The sequence below is a fragment of the Rhinoderma darwinii genome, chromosome 1 (genome assembly GCF_050947455.1).
Source record: "Rhinoderma darwinii isolate aRhiDar2 chromosome 1, aRhiDar2.hap1, whole genome shotgun sequence".
In the NCBI taxonomy this organism is placed as follows: Eukaryota; Metazoa; Chordata; class Amphibia; order Anura; family Rhinodermatidae; genus Rhinoderma; species Rhinoderma darwinii.
The window spans coordinates 560282081-560299409 of NC_134687.1; positions in this window are offsets into that span (position 1 = coordinate 560282081).

A 17329-nucleotide genomic window follows, 5' to 3' on the forward strand; every position below is an offset into this window, starting at 1 on the left:
CCACATATGGGGTATTGCCGTACTCGGGATAAATTGCTTTACAATTATTGGGCCGCTTTTTCTCCTTTATTCCTTGTGAAAATGAAAACAATTCAACATTTTAGTGGAAAGAATGTAGATTTTCATTTTCACTGCATAATCCCAATAATTCAGCAAAAAAACTGTGGGGTCAAAATGCTCACTATGCCGCTAGATAAATTCCATGAGGGGTATAGTTTCCCAAATGGGGTCACTTTTGCCGGGTTTGCACTATTTTGGCCCCTCAATGGCTTTGCAAATGTGACATGGGGCCGCAAACCATTCCAGCAAAACTTGAGCTCCAAAAGTCAAATGGCGCTCCGTCCTTTCTGACTTCCGCCATGTGTCCAAACAGCAGTTTATTACCACATATGGGGTATTGCTGTGCTCAGAAGAGTTTGCTTTACAAATATTGGGGTGTTTTTTCTCCTTTATCTGTTGTAAAAATGAAAAAATCTGAGCTAAAACTACATTTTATTAGAAAAATTTAGATTTTCAATTTCACGGCATAATTCCCATAGATTCAGCAAAAACCGTGTAGGGTCAAAATGCTAACTATACCCCTAGAAAAATTCCTTGAGGGGTGTAGTTTCCAAAATGGGGTCACTTTTGGGGAGTTTCCACTGTTATGGTCTCTCCAGGGCTTTGCAAACACGACATGGCACCGAAAACCATTCCAGCAAAATCTGCGCTCCAAAATCCAAATGGCCCTCGTTCCCTTCTGAGCCCTGCCGTGGGTCCAAACAGCAGTTTATTACCACATATGGGGTATTGCCGTAATCGGGAGACATTGCTTTACAAATCTTGGGGTGCTTTTTCTCCTTTATTCCTTGTAAAAACAAAAAGATCGTATGTTTTTTCAGAAAAAAAGTAGATTTTCATTTTCACAGACAAGTTCCAATAAATTTAGCAAAAAACCTGTGGGCTAAAAATGCTAACTATACCCCTAGAAAAATTCCTTGAGGGGTGTAGTTTCCAAGATGGGGTAACTTTTGCGGGGTTTCCACTGTTTTGGCACCACAAGACCTCTTCAAACCTGACATGGTGCCTAAAATATATTCTAATAAAATAGAGGCCCCAAAATCCACTAGGTGCTCCTTTGCTTCTGAGGCCGGTGTTTCGGTCCTTTACCGCACTAGGACCACGTGGGATATTTCTAAAAATTGCAGAATCTGGGCAATAAATATTGAGTTGCATTTCTCTGGTAAAACCTTCTGTGGTACAGAAAAAACTGTATTGCAAATGAATTTCGTAAAAAAAAAATGAAATTTGTAAATTTCACCTCTACTTTGCTTTATTTCTTGTGAAATGCCTAAAGGGTTAAAATAATTTCTGAATGCTGTTTTGAATACTTTGAGGTGTGCAGTTTTTAAAATGGGGTGTTTTATAGGGGGTTTCTAATATATAAGGCCCTCAAAGCCACTTCACAACTGAACTGGTCCCTGAAAAAATAGCCTTTTGAAATTTTCTTGAAAATGCGAGAAATTGCTGCTAAAGTTCTAAGCCTTGTAACGTCCTAGAAAAATAAAAGCACGTTCAAAAAACGATGCAAACATAAAGTAGACATAGAGGAAATGTTAACTAGTAACTATTTTGTGTGGTATTACTATCCGTTTTACAAGCAGATACATTACAATTTAGAAAAATGCAGATTTTTGCAAATTTTCTCTACATTTTGGTGTTTTTTACAAATAAATATTGAATTTAACGACAAAATGTTTTCAGTATCATAAAGTACAACATGTCACGAGAAAACAATCTCAGAATCGCTTGGATAGGCAAAAGCATTCTGGAGTTATTACCACATAAAGTAACACATATCAGATGTGCAAAAATCGGCTGTGTCCACAAGGCCAAAATAGGCTTAGACCTTAAGTTGTTAAAGAGGCTCTGTCACCAGATTTTCAAACCCCTATCTCGTATTGCAGCAGATCGGCGCTGCAATGTAGATTACAGTAACGTTTTTGTTTTTTTTAAAACGAGCATTTTTGGCCAAGTTATGAGCATTTTTATATTTATGCAAATGAGCCTTTCTTAAGTACAACTGGGCGTGTTTAAAGTTAAGTCCAAGTGGGCGTGTATTGTGTGTGTACATCTGGGTGTGTTTACTTGTTTTACTAGCTGGGCGTTGTGAATGGAAGTGTATGATGCTGACGAATCAGCATCATCCACTTCTCCTCGTTAACACCCAGCTTGTGGCAGTGCACAGACACACAGCGTGTTCTCGAGAGATCACGCTGTGACGTCACTTCCTGCCCCAGGTCCTGCATCGTGTCGGACGAGCGAGGACACATCGGCACCAGGCGACAGAGTCTACATCGACTTACCTGCAAACGCCGATGCTGCTGCACAAAGAAATCGGTCTTTAAAATTATACTTTTATGTAAGTGACATTTTATTTTTTTTCACCTTCTTTGCATTAAATTTAGCAAAATACTGTGGGGTCAAAATACTCACTACACCCCTAGATAAATACCTTATTTTATGGGGAGTTTATATCGTTCTGGCATCTCAAAGCCTCTCCAAAGGTGTGGGGTGTGTTTCTTCATTCTCATGTTGGCTTTACAAAGAAATCTGTCTTTAACCCCTTCAGGATTGAGCCTGTTTTGGCCTTGAGGACAATGCCGATTTTTTCAAATCTGACATGTGTTACCTCATGTAGTAACAACTTGGGAATGCTTTTACTTATCCAAGTGATTCTGAAATTGTTTTCTCGTGACATATTGTACTTTATGTTAGTAAAAAAATTTGATCGATAAATTTAATATTTATGTGTGAAAAACACCAACATTTTTAGAAAATGTGCAAAAATTAGCATTTTTCTAAAATTAAATGCATCTGCTTGTAAGACAGACAGTAAGATACCACACAAAATAGTTACTATTTCATATATCCCATATGTCTATTTTATGTTTGCATCGTTTTTTGAACATTCTTTTATTTTTCCAGGACGTTACAAGGCTTAGAACTTTAGCAACAATTTCTCATAATTTCAAGAAAATTTCAAAAGCCCATTTTTTCAGGGACCAGTTCAGTTCTGAAGCGGCTTTGAGGGCCTTATATATTAGAAAGACCCCATAAACCCCATTTTGAAAACTGCACCCATCAAAGTATCCAAAACAGCATTCAGAAAGTGTTTTAACCCCATAGGCGTTTCTCAGGAATTAAAGCAAAGTAGAGGTGAAATTTACAAATTTCATTTATTTTTGCCAAAATTACTTTGTAATACAGTTTTTTCTGTAACACAGTAGGTTTTACACGAGAAATGCAACTCAATATATATTGCCGAGATTGTGCAGTTTTTAGAAATATCCCACATATAGCCCTAGTGTGTTAATGGACTGAAGCATAGGCCTCAGAAGCAAAGGAGCACCTAGAGGATTTTGGGGCCTCCTTTTTTTAAAAAAATATATTTTCGGCACCATGTCAGGTTTGATGAGCTCTTGTGGTGCCAAAACAGTAAAAAACAAACACAAGTGACCCCATTTTGGAAACTACACCGCTCAATGAATTTATCTAGGGGTATAGTTAGCATTTTGAGCCCACAATTTTTATGCTAAATGTATTTGAATTAGTCTGTGAAGATGAAAATCTACTTTTTTCTGAAAAAACATAGACATTTTAATTTTTACAAGGAATAAAGGAGAAATAACACCCCAGCATTTGTAAAGCAATTTCTCCTGATTTTGGCAATACCCCATATGTGGTAATAAACTGCTGTTTGGACCCACAGCAGGGCTCAGAAGAGATGGAGCGTCATTTGGATTTTGGAGCGCTGATTTTGCTGGATTCGTTTTCAGTACCATGTCGCATTTTGCAATGAACTAGAGGGACCAACACAGTGGAAATACCCCAAGAAACTACACCACTTAAGGGATATCGAGGGGTATAGTTAGCATTTTCACCCCACAGGTCTTTTGTTGATTTTATTAGAATGAGGCCGTGAAAATGAATATCAACATTATTCTCACTAAAATAATTTCACAAAGAATAAAGGAGGAAAAAGCACGCCAACATTTGTAAAGCCATTTCTCCCGAGTACGGCTATACCCCACATGTGGTCATAAATGTTTTTTTTATTAGAAATTAATTAACCCTTTCTGGACTGATCCTTTTTTTGCTTTTTTATTTTCGTTTTTCACTCCCCGCCTTCCAAGAACCATAACAGGTTTTTTTCTGTCAATAGAGTGGTTTGAGGACTCATTTCTTGCTGGACCTACTGTAGTTTTTATTGGTACCATTTTTTAGTACGTCCAACTTTTTGGGCAATTTTTATAAAAAATTTTTTAGAGCTAAGGTGACCAAAAAAGCTGCAATTTTGGCGTTTTAAATTCTTTATTTACGGCGTTCACTGTGCGAGTTAAAGAGGCTCTGTCACCAGATTTTGCAACCCCTATCTCCTATTGCAGCAGATCGGCCCTGCGATGTAGATAAGAGTAAAGTTTTTTTTTTTCAAAACCGAGCATTTTTGGCCAAGTTATGACCATTTTTATATTTATGCAAATTAGGCTTTCTTAAGTACAACTGGGCGTGTTTAAAGTTATGTACAAGTGGGCGTGTATTGTGTATGTAGATCTGGGCGTTTTTACTTCTTTTACTAGCTGGGCGTTGTGAATAGAAGTGTATGATGCTAACGAATCAGCATCATCCACTTCTCTTCGTTAACACCCAGCTTCTGGCAGTGCACAGACACACAGCGTGTTCTCGAGAGATCACGCTGTGACGTCACTTCCTGCCCTAGGTCCTGCATCGTGTCGGACGAGCGAGGACACATCGGCACCAGGCGACAGAGGCTACATCGACTTACCTGCAAACGCCGATGCTGCTGCAGAATGAACTGTAGCCTCTGTCGCCTGGTGCCGATGTGTCCTCGCTCGTCCGACACGATGCAGGACCTGGGGCAGGAAGTGACGTCACAGCGTGATCTCTCGAGAACACGCTGTGTGTCTGTGCACTGACAGAAGTTGGGTGTTAACGAAGAGAAGTGGATGATGCTGATTCGTCATCATCATACACTTCTATTCACAACGCCCAGCTAGTAAAAAAAGTAAAAACGCCGAGATGTACATACACAATACACGCCCAGTTGTACTTTAACTTTAAACACGCCCAGTTGTACTTAAGAAAGCCTCATTTGCATAAATATAAAAATGGTCATAACGTGGCCAAAAATGCTCGATTTTGAAAAAAACTGAACCTTACTCTTATCTACATTGCAGTGCCGATCTGCTGCAATAGGAGATAGGGGTTGCAAAATCTGGTGACAGAGCCTCTTTAAATAATGGTATATTGTAATCGTTCTGTCTTTTACAAACGCAGCGATACCAATTTTGTGCATTTTTTTTATATTGCTTTAGTGAAAAAATTGGGAAAAGTGTTTTCTTTTGGACTTTAAATATTCATTACATTTTTTTCACTAATAACTTTATTAACTTTTTTTTTTTTTTACACATTTTATTAGTCCCCCTAGGGGACTTAAACCAGCGATCATTAGATCACTGGTACAATACACTGCAATACTAATGTATTGCAGTATATTGTAATTTTTACAGGCTCCTGTAACAGCATGATCGCTGTTCCTGTCCGTTAGTCCCTGATGTCAGCTGTAATACACAGCTGACGCCCGCAACGTATGGCACGAGCTCAGCGCGTGAGCCCGCTCCATACATCCCCCCGCACGCCACAACATGCTATTAAGTCATAGTGCACGAAGGTGTTAATGCGCAACTTGTGGTGCGGAGTGAAAATTAAAATTTTCCACTGAATATGTTGTGCCCAGTTTTTGCCACTCAAGACAAATACCTCATAAAATATTAATTGGGTTCTCCCGGGTATGGCGATGCCAGATCTGTGGACGTAAACTGCTGTTTGGGCATGCTGTAGGGCTCATAAGAGAGGCAGTGCCATTTAGCTTTTTGGAGCGCAGACTTTGCTTGGTAGTAGTTCTGTTTGCGGTTTTAGTGGTATTTCAGTTTATAATGTGAGGGCATATGTAATCTGTGCGGAGAACATCAGGGCATAATAAGAGGGTATAATAATGGGGTAAATAAATAATAATCCGCAGATGTGTGGCTGGTGTTGCACTGATAAATGGTGACTGATCTTATCCACTTTTGGACACTCTGCACATTTTGCATCGCCATATTCTGAGAGCCAGAACTTCTCTATTTTTTCTTCACCGGAGCTGTGTAAGGGCTTATTTGTTGTGAGACAATCTGTAGTTTTCATTGGTACCATTTTGGGGTACATGTGGTTTATTTGATCACTTTTTATTCAATGTTTTGGCAAGCAAGGTGACCTAACTCCATCAATTCTGACAAAGTTTTTTATTCTTTTTTTTTTTTACGGCGTTCACCCTGGGCTATAAATGACATTTTTACATTATTCTGCAGGTCGATACGATTACGGCGATACCATATGAATATAGTTTATTTTACATAACTTTTTTATTTTTCAGTCAAAGAAGCTGCCTAATGGCTTGTTTTTTGTGGGACGGGTTGTAGTTTTGTCAGGTCCGTATTTCACACCAAATAACCACCTCTGTAAATTGAAAGCTGAAGGCATGCCTGGAAAGAAGTACACCACACAGAGTAATGTTGGTAGACATTCCCTCCCTCAGCCAGGAGGAAGACTGAAAACTTTTTATTCAGAACAAAGAAACACAGAAGGAGACACATGCCTCCTCCCCAGAGATGTGGGAGTGCCCAAGCCCCCACCGGTTTCTCAGCTGTAACTTCTCAGACTCACTCTTCTTGCATTCCAGGGGGCGGTGTCTTCCGTAGGTGTGTCCGACATGAAAAAAGAACTTGTTATATATATCAGTATATTACACAAAGAACTGAAATGTATATACATATGTGTGAGGATAATATTTTTCAAACAATATACATGGTAATGATCCCTGACAGTTTTTATTGGTTCTATTTTGGGGTACGTGCGACTTTTTTATAATTTTTTATTGTATATTTTGGGAGGGGTGGTGACCAAAAAATTGTGATTTTGTCATTCTTTTTTACTTATTTTTTTTGCAGTGTTCACTGTGCGGGAAAAATAACATTATAGTTTTATAGTTGGTGTCGTTATGAACGCGGTGATACCAAATATGTGTACTTTTTTAACGTGGTCGTTTTTTCCTATAATAAAAGACTTATTATAGGACATAAAGCATTTTTTCTTTATGTAAATTTTTACATTTTTATAAAACATTATTATTATCTTTTTTTTACTTTTTTTACTTTTTCCTTTTTTTTACTAGGGGACTACGAGACTTGCAGCTCTGATCGCTGCTAAAACACATTACACTACCTACGTAGTGTAATGTGTTCTTTCATTGTGACGTGACAGTCACTCGTACAGGAAGCCTACGAGGACCGGCCTCTGGCTGGTCCTCATAGGCTTCTGTACATGGCAGCCTGGAAGCCATTGTCTGGCGTCCGATTGCCATGGGTACCATCGCCAGCCCCCGTGATTTCAAGTGAGGGCTGCTGATCTGCGTTAAACTCCTTAAATGCGGCGATCGCAATGGACCGCCGCATCGAAGGGGCTAACTCCCGAAATCAGCGGCGATGGGCCGCTGATCGGCAACAGGAAATGCAGGGCAGACACCCTGCACAGTTAACAACCGCTGCGGTGTAGTGCCGCGCGGCGGTTAACTGTCAAAGTACAGACATAACTGCACGTTAAGGTACCCAAAGTTACTGCTCACCTTGACGTGCAGTTACGTCAAGGTGTGGGAAGGCATTAAAATGACACATTTGTAAAAAAAAAAAATTATATTTGTATATGCCTGCTTTGCATGAATTCTTACAAAAAAACTGTGGGCTCAAAATACTTACAACACCCCTTAAAACATACCTTAAGGGGTCTAGTTTTCAAAATGGGGTAATTTGTGGGGGTTTCCATCATTCTGACCTATGAGGCCCTGAAAACCTGGCTTGGTGCAGGAAAACAAAATGTACTTCAAAATGTGTAAAATTATTATATTTGTAAGTCTTCTAAATTGCTCAAAAATGTTGTTTTTTTTTCTTCAAAAGTGCTGCCAAAATAGAGTAAAGAGATGGAAATATATATTTAATTTAAAAAAAAATTGTACAGTATGTATGTACATATGTGACATGTTGCAGTTCAAAATAGGGAAAAATGTCATATTTTTTAAAATATTTTTATTAATTTACACAAATCGTATCAGTCTACTTTTTCCACTAAAATAAAGTACATGTGACGAAAAAACAATGTCAGAATTACTCAGATATGCAAAACTATTGCAGAGTTATTCTCTGATAAAGTCAGACATACCAGATTTGACAAATCTGGCTTGGTGATTAAGGTCCAAACAAGCTTGGGGTTAAATCCGCAGCATGTCAATTTATGCTGCGTTTTCGTTGCTTTTCTCTTGTGGGCTTTCCCCATTGAGTTCAATGGGGATGCAAAACCTGCAATAAAAAGCCAAGTGTTGCGACTTTTGCAAAAGTCGCAACTCAGAAAAAATTCCCTGCTTCTTCCTCCAGTCCGACCTCCTGGGATGACGTTTCATCCCATGTGACTGCTGCGGCCAATCGCAGACCGCAGCGGTCACATGGGCTGTAGAATCAACCAGGGAGGGTGGACCGGATGGCAAAGGAGGGACGCATCACCAACGGCCTAGGTAAATATGGATGTTTTTCATAAAATTTATTTATACGCTGCCTAACGCAGCGGAAATTCCGGCCAAAAAACCGCAAATGTGGTGCGGTTTTTCAGACTGAATGTGCTGCTGGTTCCAGGTCAGACACGCTGCATGGTTTTTACGCAGCATATCTGACCCATGGGAACCCGGCGTAAGTCTGAAAAGTGCTTTATACCAGTCTGATAAAGTATACTAATGGAGCTTTACTATGAATGATGCAGAACTTCTTATACACCAATATAAACAGAAGTCCTAAACATGTTCCCGAAAAACCGGTTTTACCTCTTCTTTTCTGCCTAGTATATTATTACACAAATCCTTAGTTATTACTTCACCCTTGTGCTTGTAGCTTAATAATTCAAGGTTAGGAAAGGGTCATGGTAAATAAATATAATTTGTGCCAGACCATAAGTCAGGAAGATATATTGCCTCTGGCACAAATAGACTGCACACAAATCCTCCGCTCTGTTGGGATTCATGCATACTCATATCTCTTTATTAAAAGAAAACTCCAGCAGGGAGAGATCCTGCAAGATCCCCAGAGCCTGGCCTCCGCCATAATGTCACTGTATAAAAAAAATAGTTCATGCTTGGGAGCAGTGGTGGATTAAGTGTACCATGGGCCCTGGGCTCTTGACACAACTTGGTCCCCCTCCTTCCCCCTCACACACAATCCAACCCCCCCCCCCCAACCTGCTGACACTGTACCCGTCAGTGCCACTGACCTGACGGATATAGGTTTCAGCACTAGATACAGCTGCTCTGTATTCAGGATATAAAGCAGCTGTATCTCAAAAAGTAAAAATTATTTTTAATAAAAAGTATTTAGAAAGTTGCATCAGACACTGATACACTGTTTTATTAACCCCTTCCCGACATTTGACGTATCCATACACCAAAGTCGGGTAGGGTAAGTATGGAGCGGGCTCACGCAGTGAGCTCGCTCCATATGATGACAGTATCGGCTGTATGTTACAGCCGACACTTCAGAGTAACTAGCGGCATCGCGCTCGAGCGCGATCCCGCTAGTTTAACTCGTTAAATGCTGCGGTCAATACTGACCGCAGAATTTAAATCGTCAGAAAGAGGGGGCGACCCCCTCTAACAGCTCATCGCGCCCCCCGCAACACAATCGCGGGGGCGATGGTTGCTATGGCTGCCTGGGGGCTTAATGAACGCCCCCAGGTCTGCCATCTTTGTACACCTATTAAGCCTTGCCTCCGGCAGGGCTTAATAGGTGCCTGTCAGAATCACGATATACTGCAATACATTAGTATTGCAGTATATCGTACAAGCGAACTAACGATCGCTGGTTGAAGTCCCCTAGGGGGACTAATAAAAAAAGTAAAAATGAGTTAAATAAAGTTTTTTGGGTGTAAAAAAAAATAAAAAAATGTAAAAGTTCAAAAAAAAACCTTTTCCCATTTTCCCCCTAGAGCATAGTAAAAAAATAAAATAAATAAACATAATTGGTATCGCCACGTCCGCAAAAGTCTGAACTATTACAATATATAATTATTTAACCCGCACGGTGAACGCTGTAAAAAAAAAATTGTAAACGCCAGAATGTCTATTTTTTGGTTACCTCATCTCCCACAAAAAATTAAATAAAAAGTGATCAAACCATCGCATGTACACCAAAATGGTATTATTAAAAACTACAGCTTATGCCGCAAAAATAAGCCCTCATACCACTTAATCGACGGAAAAATAAAAAAGTTGTGGCTCTCGGAATTTGGCAATGCAGAATAAATTTTTTTTTTTACACTTAGGTTTTTACATGTAAAAGTAGTGAAATATAGAAAAAACTATATATATTTGGTATCGCCGTAATCGTATTGACCCACAGAATAAAGTTAACATGTTGTTTTAATTGCACAGTGAATTCCATAAAAACGGCGTGCAAAAAACCTTGGAAAATATGAGAAATTGCCGATGCACACCTTGTCGCCGACAGTGTGCATCAGGAACAACACAGTGACTTCCTGTCACTCTGACAGGAAGCCTATCAGGACCAGCCAAAGGTTGGTCCTGATGGGTTTCCGTCCATGGCAGACACGGAAGCCATTGTTTGGCTTCCGTTTGCCATACTAACTATCGGCAAACCCCGTGATTTCGGACCGGGGTCTGCCGATATGCTAGAAACCCCTAAAATTCGGCGATTGCAACCGATCGCCGAATTTAAGGGGTTAATTCACCGAAATCAGCGGCAAAGGACCGCTGGCCGGCAAGAGTGAAGTGTCAGCTGTCGGTGACAGCTGACCTCCCGGTTCCCGGTGCACACTGTTGCCGACAGTGTGCACCTGGAAAAACTCAGTAACTGTACGTCGTCGTGCGGGAAGTAACCTCCCGCGACGACGTATAGTTACTTACTCGTGCGGATAGGGGTTAAAGAAAAAACTAATAATAATAAAAATAAAAAAAATTGTAACACCTCTCTTTAAAGTGTAACTAAACTTTTAAAAAACTTTTGACATGTCATACTGATATGTCAGAACTTTTAATCGGTTTGGGGTCCGAGCACTGAGACCCCCACCGATCGCTAAAGTGAAGCAGCAGAAGCGCACGATTGAATGCTGCACCGCTTCGTTTCTGATCGGTATTCCTCGGAGTGGTGTACGTCCGTACACCGCTTGCTCGGCTTTCCAAGAAAAGCAGATCAGAAACAAGGTGGCACAGCGGTTCCCTGAGTGCTTCTGCCACTTTGTTTTAGCGATCCATGGGGGTCTCAGTGCTCGGACCCCCACCGAGCAAAACTTCTGACATTTCACTATGACATGTCAGAAGTTTTTTAGAAGTTTAGTTACACTTTAAAGGGGTTTCCCGTGAGGGAAATTTATGACATATCCTGTGGATCCTGTCAGATAGGTGCAGTTCCCAGAGGTGGGACTCGCATCTATCTCTAGAACCGGGCCCCCTAAACCCTGTTCTACCTCTTTGTGCTCTCGCTGCCTCCCGGTCACTTCCTGACTTCATGGACTTTCCGTAACTTTCATTCAGTTCTATGAGACTTACAGAAACAGCGTAGCTCAGCAAGCTATGCTGTTTCCGTAACTCACGACCATGTAATCAGGATGGAGCTGGGAGGCAGAGAGAGCAGAAACAGGTAGTAAGGGGATTAGGGGGCTCCGTTCTAGAGATAGGGGTCTACATCTAGCTGACATTTATGACAAATTCTGTGGATCCTGTTGATATATCATACATTTTTCTCATGAGAAAACTGAGGACTGTATGGGGGAGATTATATTGTAAGGGGAGGTCAGGTTGTGTGGCTGACTGCTGGGGGCCCTATAGGGAGCTCTGCGTGTCTGATTCTGATGTCTCTGGGGGGGAGATAGCCCTTCCATAGAGTCCTCAGCAGTTAGTCGCTCAGAACCCCCCTATAGAACCCCCAGCAGTCAGTCAGAAAATCCCCCATAGAGCCCTCAGTATTTCAGTATTTATTATACAGCGGGGGGGGGGGGTGTTGAGCGTCCAACTGACTGCTGAGTGTCTATGGGGGGGAAGTTATTATTTATTACCCCCCCCATAGAGCCCGCTGCAGTAAGTTAGATGCTCAACCCCCCCCCCGCTGTATAATTAATCCCCCCCTTAGCGTCTGACGTCAGTCAATTGTTGCTTGGGGCAGGAGGAGAAGAGCAGACTAACCTTCCTCATCGCTCGACCACCGTCCTGCTCTTCTCTTTCTCACTGGTGGTACGTGCAGTGTCAAAGACGGGCGTGTTCTACCACGACTAGCAGACACACGTCTGGAAGTCCTATCCAGCCCCTGCTGTTGCTGTCCCTCCCCCTCCTCCCCATGAACAGCAGCGCCGGCGGCTCTATTCCGTCCCAGCCCGCCCCTCCCTCCCTATCAGCAGCGGCCATTAGTGGCGCTAGCACTCTGCATAGCTGCATGAAACTCTGAAGTGATTTTTTAAATTATGTGCGGTTCGGGCGGCCATGGGCCCCCTGGGAGCCTTGGGCCCCGGGCGGCCGTCCGAACCGCCCATATGATAAGCCGCTACTGCTTGGGAGCGACAGCAATCTTGCTTTCTCATTGGTGTATTTGCCACCAATTCTTGCAGTAACACATGGATAGCATATAGATCTCCCTATAAACATGGAGATGTGCATGTATAACTTGCGGGTCATGCCTGAAGTTGCTATACAGCAACAGTCGTAATAACTCAGGGTGCAGTCACACTTGGCGTGTTTGCATTGTAAAACTTTGCAATGTATGCCTATGGAAAAAATATTTGTAATGGAAGAATATTTTTCTCATAGGCATGCCTTGTCATTTTCGGAAGTGTAAAAATACAAAGAAAATCCACCACATGTAATTGCATCCTGTCATGTCCGTGACTGCGGGCCGTCAGGTTCACTCTCCCCCAGACGGCCGCAGCCATGGGTCTGCGAGCGCTGACCCCAGTCTCCTCCTCAGGAGACGCGAGCGCTCACTTCCACTCACCTCGGCCGGGTCCCGTAGGCTCTTAAAGGGGCAGCGTGCGCACCGGACTTTAATGTTTTAATCAGCTCATGAGTGCCCTGGACTATAAGATGGGCCCAGCCCCTTGCTTTGATGCCTGAGCGTTGTTTGTCACTTCCTAGTTTGTCTATTCAAATGGTCTCCCAGTGTTTTCCACTTCCCAGTGTTTCCTGTATCCCGTGCTATCCTGGTCAAGTGCCGTGCTGTGCGGTAGTCATGCTGTGCTGTATTCTACGCCTGTCCTGCTACTCCACGCCTGACGTCTACCCGCTGCCTAGTCCTATCCAAGCCCGCCTTGCTACTGTCCGAGCTGCCATAGGTACGCTATACGAACTATAGACCTCGACCTGCGCCCTGTTGGCCAGCTGCCATACCGCCAAGGCAGTACAGCCCAGTGGGTTCACGAAACCTACATGACAGTACGCTCAGGCCATGGACCCCGCTGGTCGATCCAAGACCAAGATGACGTCACAAGAGATGCGGACGGATATGCTGGACCTCCGGTTTTGACAGGACCAACTCCTCCAGGCCTTGAACCTTCTCGCACGTCGGCAAGAAGCAGGAGCTGCCGTTCCTCCTACTACAACTCATGGCAGTACTGATCCTCTGACTACACCTCCTGGCAGTTTTGATCCTTGTTTTACTTTGCCACTTCCTGACCACTATGATGGAGTCGCAGGTACCTGTCGTTGATTTTTGAAACAGTGCCAGATCCACTTCAGCCTGTATTCAAGGACATTTTCGTCTGATGGTGCAAGGGTCGCTTTCATCATCTCTCTTCTCACTGGCAAGGCCCTTGCATGGGCGAATCCTATCTTGCTGCCCGGATTGATAGAAGGCTCAGAGAACGGCTCCAAGAGGTTCGTTGGGAGGGAGGTCTTCCTAGTCTGGTCCCTACGTTGCAGCAACCCCTGCCATCCTCAGATGCCGATCCTCCTAAGGAGTCTGTGAGGATGGACCAATGTAAGCTATCTACCCAGGAGAGACAACGCAGACGCACTTCGGGACTCTGTCTTTATTGCGGCCTCGGAGGCCATCTTGTGCGTCTGTGTCCCCAAAAGCCCCAAAGCCTAGGGTTGGTAGGAAAGACAACCTTGGGCAAAGAAGGACTGCCGTCTAAGTTGTCCATACCCATGACCATAGTGTCCGATGAGAAAACGCATCAGGTCTCTGCATATCTGGACTCTGGTTCCGCAGCTAATTTCATTTGTAGAGACCTGCTGGACCTTCTTCAATTAACCACTACCCCTCTGGAGAAACCGTTGATGGTTGCATTGGTAAATGGACTACCTCTGCCAGATCCAGTCATAGCTGTGACCAAGCCGCAGAGGCTCCATGTAGGGGCTCTCCACTCCGAACTTCTATCTTTCTATGTACTATCCAGGGTCGTTAACTCCGTGCTGCTGGGCCTGCCTTGGCTCCAACTACATGCCCCAGTCCTGGACTGGAACTCTGGAGAGGTTCTCCAGTAGGGCCCCGAGTGTCACAGCCGATGCCTGGTGCAGATTCGTTCGGTCCAGCCTCCTCTGCCTCGGTCATTGGCAGGATTACCTGGTCATTATGCTGCATTTTCGGACATCTTCAGCAAAAGGGCCCCCACACCGGGCGTATGACTGTCCTATCGAGCTGATCCCCGGTGCATCCCTTTCCCATGGTACTTGGCAGAGACTATCCATGTCTGCCTACGTTAAGGGGAACTTGGAGAGGGGCTTCATACAGAATTCTTCCTCCCAGGCAGGAGCCGGGTTCTTGTATTGAAGGATGGCTTCCCGCGTTCTTGTATTGACTACTGGGGTCTCAACCAAATCACGGTGAAAAATAAATATCCGTCGCCGCTGATCTCTGGATTATTTGATTGTATAAAAGATTTTTTCCAAACTAGACCTGCATGGGGCTTACAACCTAATCCGTATTCGCCGGGGTGACGAATGGAAGACTGCATTTAACACCTGTGATGGACACTATGAGTATCTAGTAATGCCCTTCGGCCTGTGTAATGCTCCCGCGGTCTCCCAGGAGTTCGTTAATTACATTTTCCGTGACCTCCTCTATGTTTGTGTTGTGGCCTATCTTGGTGACATCTTGATTTTTTCTCCAGATCATGTGTCTCAACAGAGACATGTCCGTCAAGTTTTGCTGCGGTTAAGAGAGAATCGTCTGTACGCTAAGTTGGAGAAGTGTATGTTTGAAAAGGATGCTCTACCCTTCCTCGGCTACATTGTCTCAAATAGAGGTCTCAAGATGGATCCAGAAAAGGTAAAGTCCATTATGGAATGGCCACGCCCTCAAGGCTTGAGGGCCATACAGCGCTTTCTGGGATTCGCTAATTTTCACAGACAGTTTATTCCAAACTTCTTCTCACTGACATCTCCTATCTCTGACCTTGTGTCTGATCGGGGGTTCAGTTCACCTTGAAGTTCTGGAGAGCCCTCTGCGGACTCCTAGGTGTTAAGTTGGACTTTCTCTTGGCCTACCATCCTCACTCCAATGGTCAAGTCGAGAGGATGAATCCGATCTTGGAGAACTACTTCCGCCACTTCATCTCCAAGCAGCATGATGACTGGGTGCAGTTGCTTCTGTGGGCTGAATTCTCATACAACAATCACACCTGCGAGTCCACACAGAAGACACCGTTCTTCATTGTTTATGGCCAACATCCACGAATTCCTCTCCCGATGCCTGATACGTCCGAGGTACCAGCTGCTGGCACAGCTTTTAGGGACTTTTTGCAGATCTGGCAGCAGACTCGATCCTCCATCCTGCTGGCGGTCGACCGCATGAAACGGAATGCGGACACAAGGAGAAGAGAACCTTCTCAGTTTCTTCCTGGCACGAAGGTCTGGCTGTCCTCTAGGAATATTCGACTGAGGGTGCCGTCGTACAAATTTGCTCCCAGGTTCCTCGGACCCTTCAAGATCCTGCAGCCGGTCAACCCTGTTGCCTACAAGCTTCGGCTGCCTCCTACCCTCAGGATCCCCAACTCCTTCCATGTCTCTCTCCTGAAACCAGTGGTTCTGAACCGCTTTACCAAGACTCCTAGCCCTGCGTATGCCTCCAGCAGCCCTTCAGACACTTTCGAAGTTAAGGAGATCTTGGACACCAAGAGAGTGAGAGGAAAGACTTTTTATTTGCTGGATTGGAGGGGGTTTGGTCCTGAAGATAGGTCCTGGGAGCCAGAGGAGAACCTCAATGCGCTTACCCTTCTGAAGAAGTTTCTCTCTCACTCTGACCACAAGAAGAGGGGGGATACTGTCATGTCCGTGGCTGCGGGCTGTCAGGTTCACTCTCCCCCTGACGGCCGCAGCCATGGGTCTGCGAGCGCTGGCCCCAGTCTCCTCCTCATGAGACACCAGCGCTCACGTCCACTCACCTCGGCCGGGTCCCGTAGGGTGCTTGTGCCCGCTCTTCAAGAAGCAGCGTGCGCACCGGACTAATGTTTTAATCAGCCCATCAGTGCCCTGGACTATAAGAGGGGCCCAGCTTCGATGCCTGGGCATTGTTTATCGTTTCCTAGTTTGTCTATACAAATGGTCTCCCAATGTATTCCAGTTCCCAGTGTTTCCTGTATCCTGTATCCCATGCTATCCTGGTCAAGTGCCGTGGTGTACTGTAGTCATGCTGTGCTGTATTCTACGACTGTCCTGCTACTCCACGCCTGACGTCTACCCGCTGCCTAGTCCCAGCCAAGCCTGCCTTGCTACTGCCGAGCTGCCACAGGTACCCTATACGAACTATAGACCTTGACCTGCGCCCTGTTGGCCAGCTGCCATACTGCCAAGGCGGTACAGCCCAGTGGGTCCACAAACCCTACGGGACACATCCTCAAAGAATAATAATATTGGGAAGTTCAACTTTTCGCTAGCCTTTTTTTTTACATCATAGTTGTCAATTTTTAAAAACTGCAGCAAGATTTTAGAATTATTTTTGTGTGTAAGCCCACGCTCAAATACTGACACCCATAAGGAGTACCAGTTGGATTGCCCCATAAACAATACCAGCCACAATACTCCCATAAATATTGAAAGCCAGTGTACCCCCATGAGTAGTGAAAGAGTCCCCATTTATTTAACCAGACTGCCCCCATTACCAGTGCCAACGTGATTTGATAACTATTGCCAGCTCAAATATCTCCCTTTTGTGTGTTCCATTTGGCAGTGGTCAGCTGAACAGGGGACTTG